We start from the raw sequence: 10,271 nt of genomic DNA on the forward strand, positions 1-10,271 counted from the left end.
GCCTTGTATTTTATTTTATCTTTGCTCATGCTCACTTTATAATTTCTCTTTATCACTTCCTTAGCGCAAGGTTCGCCGAGATTTATCTCAAACGATAGAAGCCACGCACGACTGGTTCCACGTTATTTGAGATCGTTGTAGATGCTATTGGCGGCTTTATCTCGATTTTTTTTCTTCATTTTGCTGCCTTTAAATTGAGCGCTACCGAATGAACCGGGCATTCATAGTTCGACGATCTCCGAGCACGCTTGCTGCCATCATCGCCACTGGTTTTTTGCCTACGGCAATGTCTCCACATTCTATACGTGACAATACAGACACCGTTGGCGTCATTATTGCTTCCCCTCGTAGAAAAACATGCTTTAGATGAAAGTTGTCGTTGCTCTCTGTTGTTCTATATATACGACAGTTCGTTGTTGAGGTTTTGCTCTTCGCCTTAGCTGATGGCGATATGTGGGGATGGCCTCGCTGACCTGACGACACGCTGGGACGCAAAAGCAACACCTCGTTCAGACTACGTTTATTTATTTACGCTGTTTACACCCTCTCGTCAGATGCGATTCGCGTAGGGAAAAGCTCCTCGCTTCATTGCAACTCAGCCGCACTTTTGTCCGACTTAGCGTTTGGCCACCACCAATTCAGCATTACTAGCCCTCAATAGAGCAAAATCTTTCGGTTGTAAGATATTACTGGCCTTTACGCAGTTTTACACAAAGCTCGAGTAAACTGCAAGATAAGCTCATGCACCAAATCTATACCAGCCATGTCTCAAAATTGGCCCCATTAAGGAAGGCGTCAGAGTTCCACTCGCCGTGAACAGAATAGAATACTCTCATTAGCAACCTTCCAGCAGTGCGCCCGTATCCGCGTGCTCCAAGCAATGGTCCGCCAGTATAGCTTTCAAGAAGAGCTCCCTTCTAACTTCACAGCAGACATCCCAGCAAGCCCACACAAAGTCTTTACCGTTTTACGTGCCCTTCTTTTCATTCTCAAAGCAGCGCACCACTTGTCCCCACGATACTACGCTCGTGCCGCTCTCTTTCACGGCCCGATAACTCCACCAGCAATAACCTCTTGACAGCGCGCCTTGTAGTTAACGGAGTCTTGGCAAGCCGTTTTCTTCCTAGTCGCAGCGCTATAGGGGCAGAAGGCTTACAGGGGCGCGCACAGCTCAATACATCGCCCGAGGGGCTGGCAAGCAAGTCTTCTATATCGGGAAGGAGGAGGGAAGAAGACAGCCCCGTCACCGTCGCAGCCGGCGTGAGGCTCTTCCCGCCTTCCCTTGGCGCTCTCTTCCCGATCGGAGCCGAAGAAGCGCTCGGCTCGTTACGCGCGAGACTCTACGAGGCGGGCGTTGGCGACGCGTCCGCCGGCTGACAGCCGCCCTGACAGGCCTCTTCCCGGTGCCACTTCTGAGCCGGAGTCAATTAAATCGCGCGAAGCTGGCGCCGCTGCGGCGTAACGCGCCGGCTCATTCAGCGCTTCCTTCTTTCGCGTGCGCTGGGTATCTTTCTTCCTGCTCTTCCTTCCTTCATTGCTTTTTCTTTTGTTCTTTTTTTTTTTACGCAACGAGGAACAAAACGGAGAGAGATGAAACGCAGAAAAGAGGCGGCAACGCCTTCATTCATCTGCGCGGAGAGACTGCTTCCCCGATCTTCTCCCGACTTGGAAACGTGGCCCCGCGCACCACACTGCATCTCCCTCCAAGTGCGTTTCCGCAGTTGTGAGCAGCGTTTCCCCGGTCGATGAAGCGATGGCCATGACACCTTTCTACGATTTGTGGTGTTCTGCACGCTGCACACTACAAGTGGTGGCGGACGAAGCCAGGCAGCTGCATCGCGCCTGTTGCAGTCCATCACGCGTGCGACGCTCCGATGGGCCCCCGTCGGATGCGGCGACCCGGTCTCCACACTTGGAGGAGGCCCCAGGGAGGATGCCCGGCGGATGTCCGCGGCAGTTAAGCCGGTCAAGTGAATTAACGACCGCGTCGGTGCCTAAGCACAACATTTACTGCGCTGCGCTGGTTGTCGTTCCGATGTGGCCGCAGGACCGTCGCAGAGGAAACTTCGCGGCACCTTCGATCGTCTGGTTGCACGGGCAGCCCACGAATGCACTGTCTTGTCAGGTCTCTCTCTGTTGCATCAGTAGATTGCAAGCATCGCTATTTGCAATTAGATGTTTTTGGTAGATGAGCGAAGCCAGCTGGCTTTGCAGATACATTTTGGTGAGTTGAATTTTACAAGAGCTTCTCGTTTTGATGCACTAACAAATTTTGATCTATTATCACATACACTATTGCTTCCTCATGACGTCGGGTACGATAGCTTTATCGTTATCGGGGTCGACGCGCTACCTGCGGAGTACTGTCAGGGGGATGTGAAGTGGGATCTAAACCATGCACTTAAGTGCGAACGCAAATACGTTCGAATATTTAACTTCTAAAGTTTTCGCTTTCAAAGCGAGGCGATCAGCCATTTAGTTGATAAACTCTGTTTTCTTCGCTTCTCGATTTTTCTTTTCTAATCTGTGTGGCTTGGACGACGTCTGCGTGTAATAGAAGTTTGTTGGGTACTCGAGAGTCAAGACCGCTTAGGTGATGGCGAAGGCATGGATGACTCATTACCATTTTGTTTACTTTTTCCTTATTTTAATTTTATTTTTGATTTAATATTACTTCAATATTACTTGCATTGTTGCTTTAACTTATTCTACTTTAATTATTTTCATTTTTTTTTTTTGTCTTTGATACGTCGGGTGTTCTGTTACGAGGTTCTTTGACGACACGACGCGCGTACAAACTTCGCTTCTTCCCAAGCCGTGTAAGGCGTGTTTTACTTGCAAGCTACAAAATTACTGCATTTGCCAAAATTGTCCACCAGACAATACATGCGAGGAATTTGCGGTATTGTGAAAATAGTTTTTCAGGAACCAAGCCAATGATCGTGGCTTCGAATCCATCAGTTGCGGACCGGCAAGAATTGGGGCATCGGCCATTCACTCCCCCAACTCGTCGACTTGGTCCTTTCCTTTAGCTTTCGGTAAGTGGGCTCGTCGCGCTGCCTTCATTTAACGTTGTACAAGGGAATGACGGTTGGACGACAGCAGATCCAAGAACTCGGAGGGTCGCGCTGTTACTTAAAATGCCGACACGCCAGCCGTTCTGGTTTGGAAGAGGGGAGTAGATGGGCAGTTCGTAGCAGGGGCGAAGGACAGATGCCCCAGAAACAAACATGAAAGGGGGACAGCGGTCACGTCTACGCGCTCACGTTGTTTCTGTTACCGAAGTCTTTTTGCGCGTTTTTTCAGTGTGCTGTAGCTGTGTGCGGAAAAGCTTAACTTCTTCGTGGAATTCGCGCGGTACTCGCTAATGAAAAAACCTCGTGAGCCCCGACCGGTCGTTCACTTTAAGAGAAAATTCTCCGATCGGCTCTATAGTAGGCCCATTGACGATTTGCTACTAAATTGGGCCCAGAATGCAGGGCAAACTGATTTAAGGAAGTGTTCTGTCGCCAATAGGGAACACTTGGACAGGTGCTCTTGGTGGAGAGTCTGAGGAGAGAGATCGTACGGGGTCAAGCTTTGCGCTAGCCCCGCTTGGAGTAACGAGGAACAGCTAGGCGTAGCGCTAACTGAGTCAGTCACGCAGGACAGGGTCTTGCAAATGGTGAACTCTGGCCTTACGTTCCGGATCGTACTGGATAGTAGCGACTGTCCTGGTCGCTAAGTGCAAAATTGTAAATAATTGTAAATAAACGAATCTGCACATCTGACGCCTCACCTTCTTTCTGAAATATGTCTCGTGTCGCACATAAATGTGCATTACCTCTACGGCGACCGAAGCTGCTGAGCGGCGTACACGAATACCCAAGTTGAATAGCATTTTTTTCCCCCCCCCCCCCCCCCCCCCCCCCCTGACCCGGCTCCTCTTATCTACACTATCCTCCCTCTCCCTGGCATGGCAATTGCGGTGTGCCCTTTAAACTAGAGGCAGTTACCGGGCCACGCCATTCTCCTAATTATTCAACAATCCCACGCCAGCAGCGCGTCCTTTATAATAAATCACTTGCCGATTTGGCATATAATGCTTTAAAACGTCCGGATTAAAACGCGGCATTCTACTGTAGCGTGTGGCACCTGTGCCTAACCGGGGATCCTTTGAATTAGGTTGTAAATCGCGCTGGTAGTATGAAATATGATCACATGTAGAAAGGTGAAAGAGTGTGTTTTCTTTACAGTCTGCGTTCCGTTCTTTTAGTCCTGTAGTTTCACGCAGTTGCTTCACTTCTTTCTGTTACCCCCTTTTCGTTTCAACACTCATCACCATATGCGATGGTTCAGTGCGGGGGCGATGTCAACACACGTTAGATGTCCGGTTGATCGAACTTATTCCGGAGCCCTCCACTATGACATCTCTCTCTCTCTCTCGCTTCTACCACTCACCACTACATCATTTCCCTCACGACAAGCTTTGGGTTGCTCACCGAGAAGTTAGACGGTTACTGCGCCTATCATTTCCAGGCTCAAAACCAGTTTTCATTTTTCTCATGAACTCCCTGGACACTGCACAGAACTGTGTACTCGCACGTGAAAGGTCGACGGCCGTCGCGATGCGTCTTACTATACCATCCTCAGCGTTAGTCGCGTTAACCGAATGAGACTGCTCTACGGGCAGCATTCCGCTGTGCGCTTGAAGGAGGAGGGGGTCATCACCTCCGATTCAAGCGGGGCTCAACGAGAGAGAGAGAGAGAGAGCGAGCGGACGAGGCAGCCAAGGGTAATTCGGCCGTGTCCGCGATCCATCATCGCGTTCCAACGCGGCCCTTCATGAGGAGCGACCGCTTGCAACTGAGGCCGAAACGAGACGCCGCCGGAAACGCACCTCCACTCAGTCCGCGGGCGACGCTGCTCTCCGGCAATCAGCACACACAGCGGGGGAGGAATTCTCGTCTTCCTCGAGACTTGATACCAGGCACCACGATAGCTGATGCTACAGGCACTAAAATGATGCGCGAAACAAAAGGCGTCTCGAACATACTCCCGCGGCGGCGTGGAATGCTTTGCACCTGCACTCCATCCTTCACAAGTGCATCCGCGGGCTCTTTAAACGCTTCTACGGCAGGAAGGAAAACAAACCGGTATAGATCGGGCAAACCAAGTAACGGAAGTGAACAATACGCCGCGCGCGATAAGGCGCGCAGCGGGGCCGCGATCTAGAAACGTACTGCATTGTAAGGTGTATGCCTTATGAAAATATTGATTCCTGGGAGCAGTGTCAGCCGGAAATTGCGTTTCGTGCCTCGCTTACACCCCATGCCGCGAACGAATGAACAAATAAAGCATATTAAACTTCCTGTACAATTACTTTTGGCCCTCAATACGATGAAAGGAAATGACAGACATGAAATTACCTTTGTGCCAATGCTTTTTTATTCTTGCTCTTCCCTTTTTTCCCCTTATCTACTGCGCACGCCATGGCGTCTCATTTCACGTGAAAATTTGCGTTCCCAGTACTATGAGCTGGTGGCAGTGGAATATTCTATATTCGAACCACGTTTTATTTTTACTGAAAAGCGGCACATAGTCAGCTGCTAGCCGGATGAAGCATACAAGGGTAGGTTATAGCCGCATTGTGAGTGAACACGTTACTGCGTCTAATTTCAGCTGTCTGATATACAAGTCAAGTAAGAACTAGTGAATTCAGAATTAGAATTAGAATCAGAATTTATTGATTCAATGCAACGAATGAATACAAATATTGGTAAGTACAAATATAGGTAAGCGTTACGGTTGGGAAAAAAATAAAACAATCGTGGATGTTCTGCCACGCACATATATGATGACCTCGTAAACTTTCAACGGTCTCACACACTTTGTTACACATTATGAGGCCACTATCTTATTGCAAGGGATATTAATTATTAGCTGCATCTTACACAGTTCAATTAAAGAACAGCACCAAAGTGACCGCAATCCATCTCAACAATTCCCCGTACCGGTTCCGCACGATTGTAACGAAAAACAACAGAAGCACGTTATACTTCTCTTAACTTAAATGCTTTCTCTTCATATTGAACGTCAGTGATCGGCTCGAGATTAACACATGAGGCTAAAGTTGTCAACATTGCATTCAAGCTAGAGGAGGCCAAGGGTACGCTGGTTTAAGTGATGTGAGGAGGGATGACTAACGCGTTGGAAGCAGTGGTGGCCATTGGCATCGGAGGGACGGTGGCGCACACAAAGTGGCGTGGCCGAAATATTTTTCGTGGGGAGAACCTTGAACGCTTTCGAGGCATAACCTTTAGTTTGTATGCAGACGACATCACTCTCTGGTCAAGGAAGCGATGCAGAGATAAAGGAGAGACAGCAAGAAGCCATCCCTTACAAAAATGGATATTGAATTTCTGTTACCCACGTAATGTGTTTTTGATGAGTCATCAACCACTCAAAGGAGATTCAAGATTAGATGTGTTTTAACATCATATCCGCAGCAGACTTTCCTTTGAGATCACACATGAAGTTTTGTGCTTGGAAAACGCAACAGTATTTTTGGGTAGGATCTAATGTGGAAATACATTGACTTTCTCAAATGAGGAAATGTATACATCACTAAGTGAATATATATTATTTCTTTGTAAAGTGCACACTTTCAGAGCCCTATGTTTTCATTTCTGATTAGCATATGTAGGACGTTGCCTAAGAAACAATTTTTATGTGTTTTAACATGAGATCCGCAACAGACTTTCATTTGAGATTACGCAAAAAGTTTTGTACTTGGAAAACAAAACAGTATTTTTGTATAGGAGCTAATGTGGAAATACATTGACTTTCTCAAATGAGGGAAATTATACATCACTAAGCGAATGTATATTCTTTACTATGTTTTCATTTCTGTTTAGCATGCACTGTAAAAACAAAAACAACTTTTCGGACATTTGTTTCATTCAAAACACGCTTACACCCATGCGTCTTGGGTGTTTGTGCCATTGCAAATCACTTCTTGCCAAGCGAATGGGTGCTGTGGTTGGACAATATGCTTGAGGGTGTTACGGGCAAGGATATTGTTGTGTACGCGAACCGACGCACTGCCACACCGCCTCCAAGCTAACGGACGCAAGGCCGCTCCATTTCCAATGCCTCCTTGCACCTGCGAGCAGGCCGTTTTGGAGAGACCAGCAGGGGTACCCCGGCCTGCGCCGACGACGACGCGCGGACGTAACCCGAGCCGTGCGTTGACTCGGAACTGGACCGTCCTGGGAGCATGTGCGCGACCAGGGCACGAGAAGCAATGCCTTCTTTATAATGCATGATATTTTGCGTGTTTCTTAAGCTTTCGAGCTCCTTCTTGCTCTGCGTATAGATTAGCCGAGCCCTCAGTCATCGCAACGCTTCCCGAAATGTTTAGATACAAAAAAGATTTAGTTACCAGTAAAATAGTGTTGGCGCTGCTGCGCTTGCCGGTATTGAAGCTTGCTCGCACTTTTTTTCCTTAAAGGTTCGTGCTACAGCTCCGTGTTCAGCGAAAATTACGCCCAAGGTAGCAACCACCGAAGAGCCAGCGCTGATAAATTTGCCAGCGATGCCAAACTCGACATGTTAAAATGACTGCAGTGGACAAAATAGTGCGCATAGGTATCTAGAACATTAGATGCAAGTTCTAATGGTCAAGAAGTTGTAATTGTTAGAGCAGCCGCAATGGCCTGTACACTTCGAAACATGCCTCGAAACATTATGTCCCAATCTTATGAATGCAGTCCAGACATAAGATGCAAGTACGTTACCGGCATTATCAGTTCCCCGAGTGGCCGAGTGGTTCGCGTAGAAAGCTACGGAGTAAGAGGTACCGAGTTCGAATCGCGCCAGAGGTGCAGTTTTTTTTTTGGCTTAGTTTTAATTTTTTTTATTTTTTAGCTTTTTTTAATGTAGTTGAGGTGCTTCGCTACGTTTTAGCTTTTACTTTTTATCCAAAAGTGCTCATTTGTCAACACTCATGAATAACACACAAGAAATGCACACATTAGGTACCAACCAGAAACACGGTGGCCAACTTTCTTGTGAAACTCATCAAAAATGCATCAAGAAAATGTATAGAAATGTTAATGTGCATGATGAGGAATGTAATTACCATTTAATCAGAAACTCAGTAAGCTTTCTTGTAAGGGATAGACGCGGTCGAAGCATGCGTCACTTCCCGAGGACTAAGATGCTCGCCGAAAAAGTCAGAGTTTCTTATCTGTCAGTAAACACGGTCCAGCAAGCAGGCTCTGCAAAACATAACATACCTCGGGTTCCAAAATTCCGGATTTTAGATCTCATACTCCAAGAAAATTGTTTCAATGGAGTCGCAGTTTTGATACGACTCATTCGAAAAATTAGTAATGAACACTCCATCATGAGGGAAGCATATCTCCTCAGGTTAGTATACAGGCTTCCGAGATTAGCCGCATAGCCTACATTTGTCCTTATTTCCAAATCAAAGCGGCTGAGAAGGACAAAGTCGACAGCATCATTATTAAACAGGCAATAACGCTCTCGATCCGCACATCAAACGAGCGACTTCTAGGTCTAGGCTTATACAATACGCTATAGGAGGGAGATCTATAGACGCAGTAGTTGATCTCGCAATATGAACGCCTCCTTGCCTCACTAATTCGCCGATTCATCATTGCCAAGCTAAATATCAACTACGAGGGACAGGGTGGAACCAGATTGGATCTGCCAAATAAGGTCAGCGCGGCTAGCTTATAATTCAATCTATCCCAAAGAGCATGCACCTCAAACACCATACTGGAGAGTGGCGGACAGAGCTAGAACTCTGGAAAAACTTTTTCCTATGGACAAATCAATTATGTACATTGACGCGGTAGACTGTCATAAAGAAAGGATGGTAGCGACCGTTGTTGACGAATAGGGTAAGCTACTGGTTAGCGGGATGGTTTCCACGACTGATACACACACGGCGGAAGGGGTCGCTATCGCCCTCTCCATATCAGGATCCTCGGCAAAAACCATTTTCAGTGATTTCAAGAGAGCAGTCAACAATTACATCGTGAGACGAGTTTCCCACAGGTAGAGCGAATTTTACGTAACAACCAAATTTATAGGCAAATTTGCATAGTAGGGACTCCTGCTCATGCCCTCCTTCCTGGGAACGAGGTTTTGCTCTCCTAGCTGGTCACTCCGGGCCAGCCGAGTGTTTCACGAACAAACATAGGTTACTCAAGTATAGAGGAATATTGCAGCACTACAGGCTTGCCTTGCTGAGATGCCCACCCGCGTAAAAATCGCTTACTAAACAACAGGCATCGATTTGGCGACGATTCCAAACCAACATACTCATTTCAAAATCTCCAATTATGTAGTTTCTATTATGAATGACAGTGCCCTGACAAATGCAAAAAAAAAAACACATATGTAATGATAGGGCCGACCAAAATCATATGGTCAGGAACTGCGCTCAGGCTTCACAAGCGAGTCAATTCATTAAAGAGCGAACACTGGAAGAGGCTATACTGTTCAGCTCCGATCCGGAGACTTGAGCCCAACTGATCCTACTGGCCGAAGACGCCGCCGAAGCTCAAGGGCGAACGGCCGTTCTCTAGGCGGGAGGTGACCAGTAGGGTACTGCCCTGTATCCGTCCGACAATTATATCCCCCCCCCCCCCCCCCCTTTCCGGGGAGGTGTTACATGCCACCAGTAAAAAAGAAAGAAAAGAAAGAAAAGAAAACGGACGACAACAACAACAAAAATAGAAACGGTCGTGGCCTACAAGTGGTGAGGAGGAGGAAGTGCAGCACACTGGAAACTTCGAACAATTGGGGGGGGGGGGGGGGGGGGGGGTTGATGTTTTGATTCCGAAACTCTTCCCACCCCCTGGTTGCACACCTATGTTACACAGACGCCCAAGGAATAAATGGAGGCACCTGGACTATAGACAAGCCATCAGAAGACAAAATGAATGCAGATCAGGGCACAGAGAAATGGAGAAAACAAGCTGGAAATAGTAGCCCGACGTAGACAAGGGTGGACGTCTGAACCAAGACGCCGAAAGAAATGATTGGCTGGATGATTGACACACAGCAGTGCCAGTGGCCAAGAGAGAAGTATTAGAGCGTTAGCTCCGCTCAAAGCAAGTCGAAAACTGATTCCGTCGCAATGACCTTCAGCTCTACCTTCAAGGCCGTACTAGAACTTAGCCTGCCCAGCAACAAGTCATAGATGCTGATGTATTATGCAAAGCTGGCCTATGGACACATGACTAACTGACCATGCT

This window comes from Amblyomma maculatum, chromosome 1, assembly GCF_055883805.1.
Source record: "Amblyomma maculatum isolate TAMU_Amacu chromosome 1, ASM5588380v1, whole genome shotgun sequence".
NCBI classification, from domain to species: Eukaryota; Metazoa; Arthropoda; class Arachnida; order Ixodida; family Ixodidae; genus Amblyomma; species Amblyomma maculatum.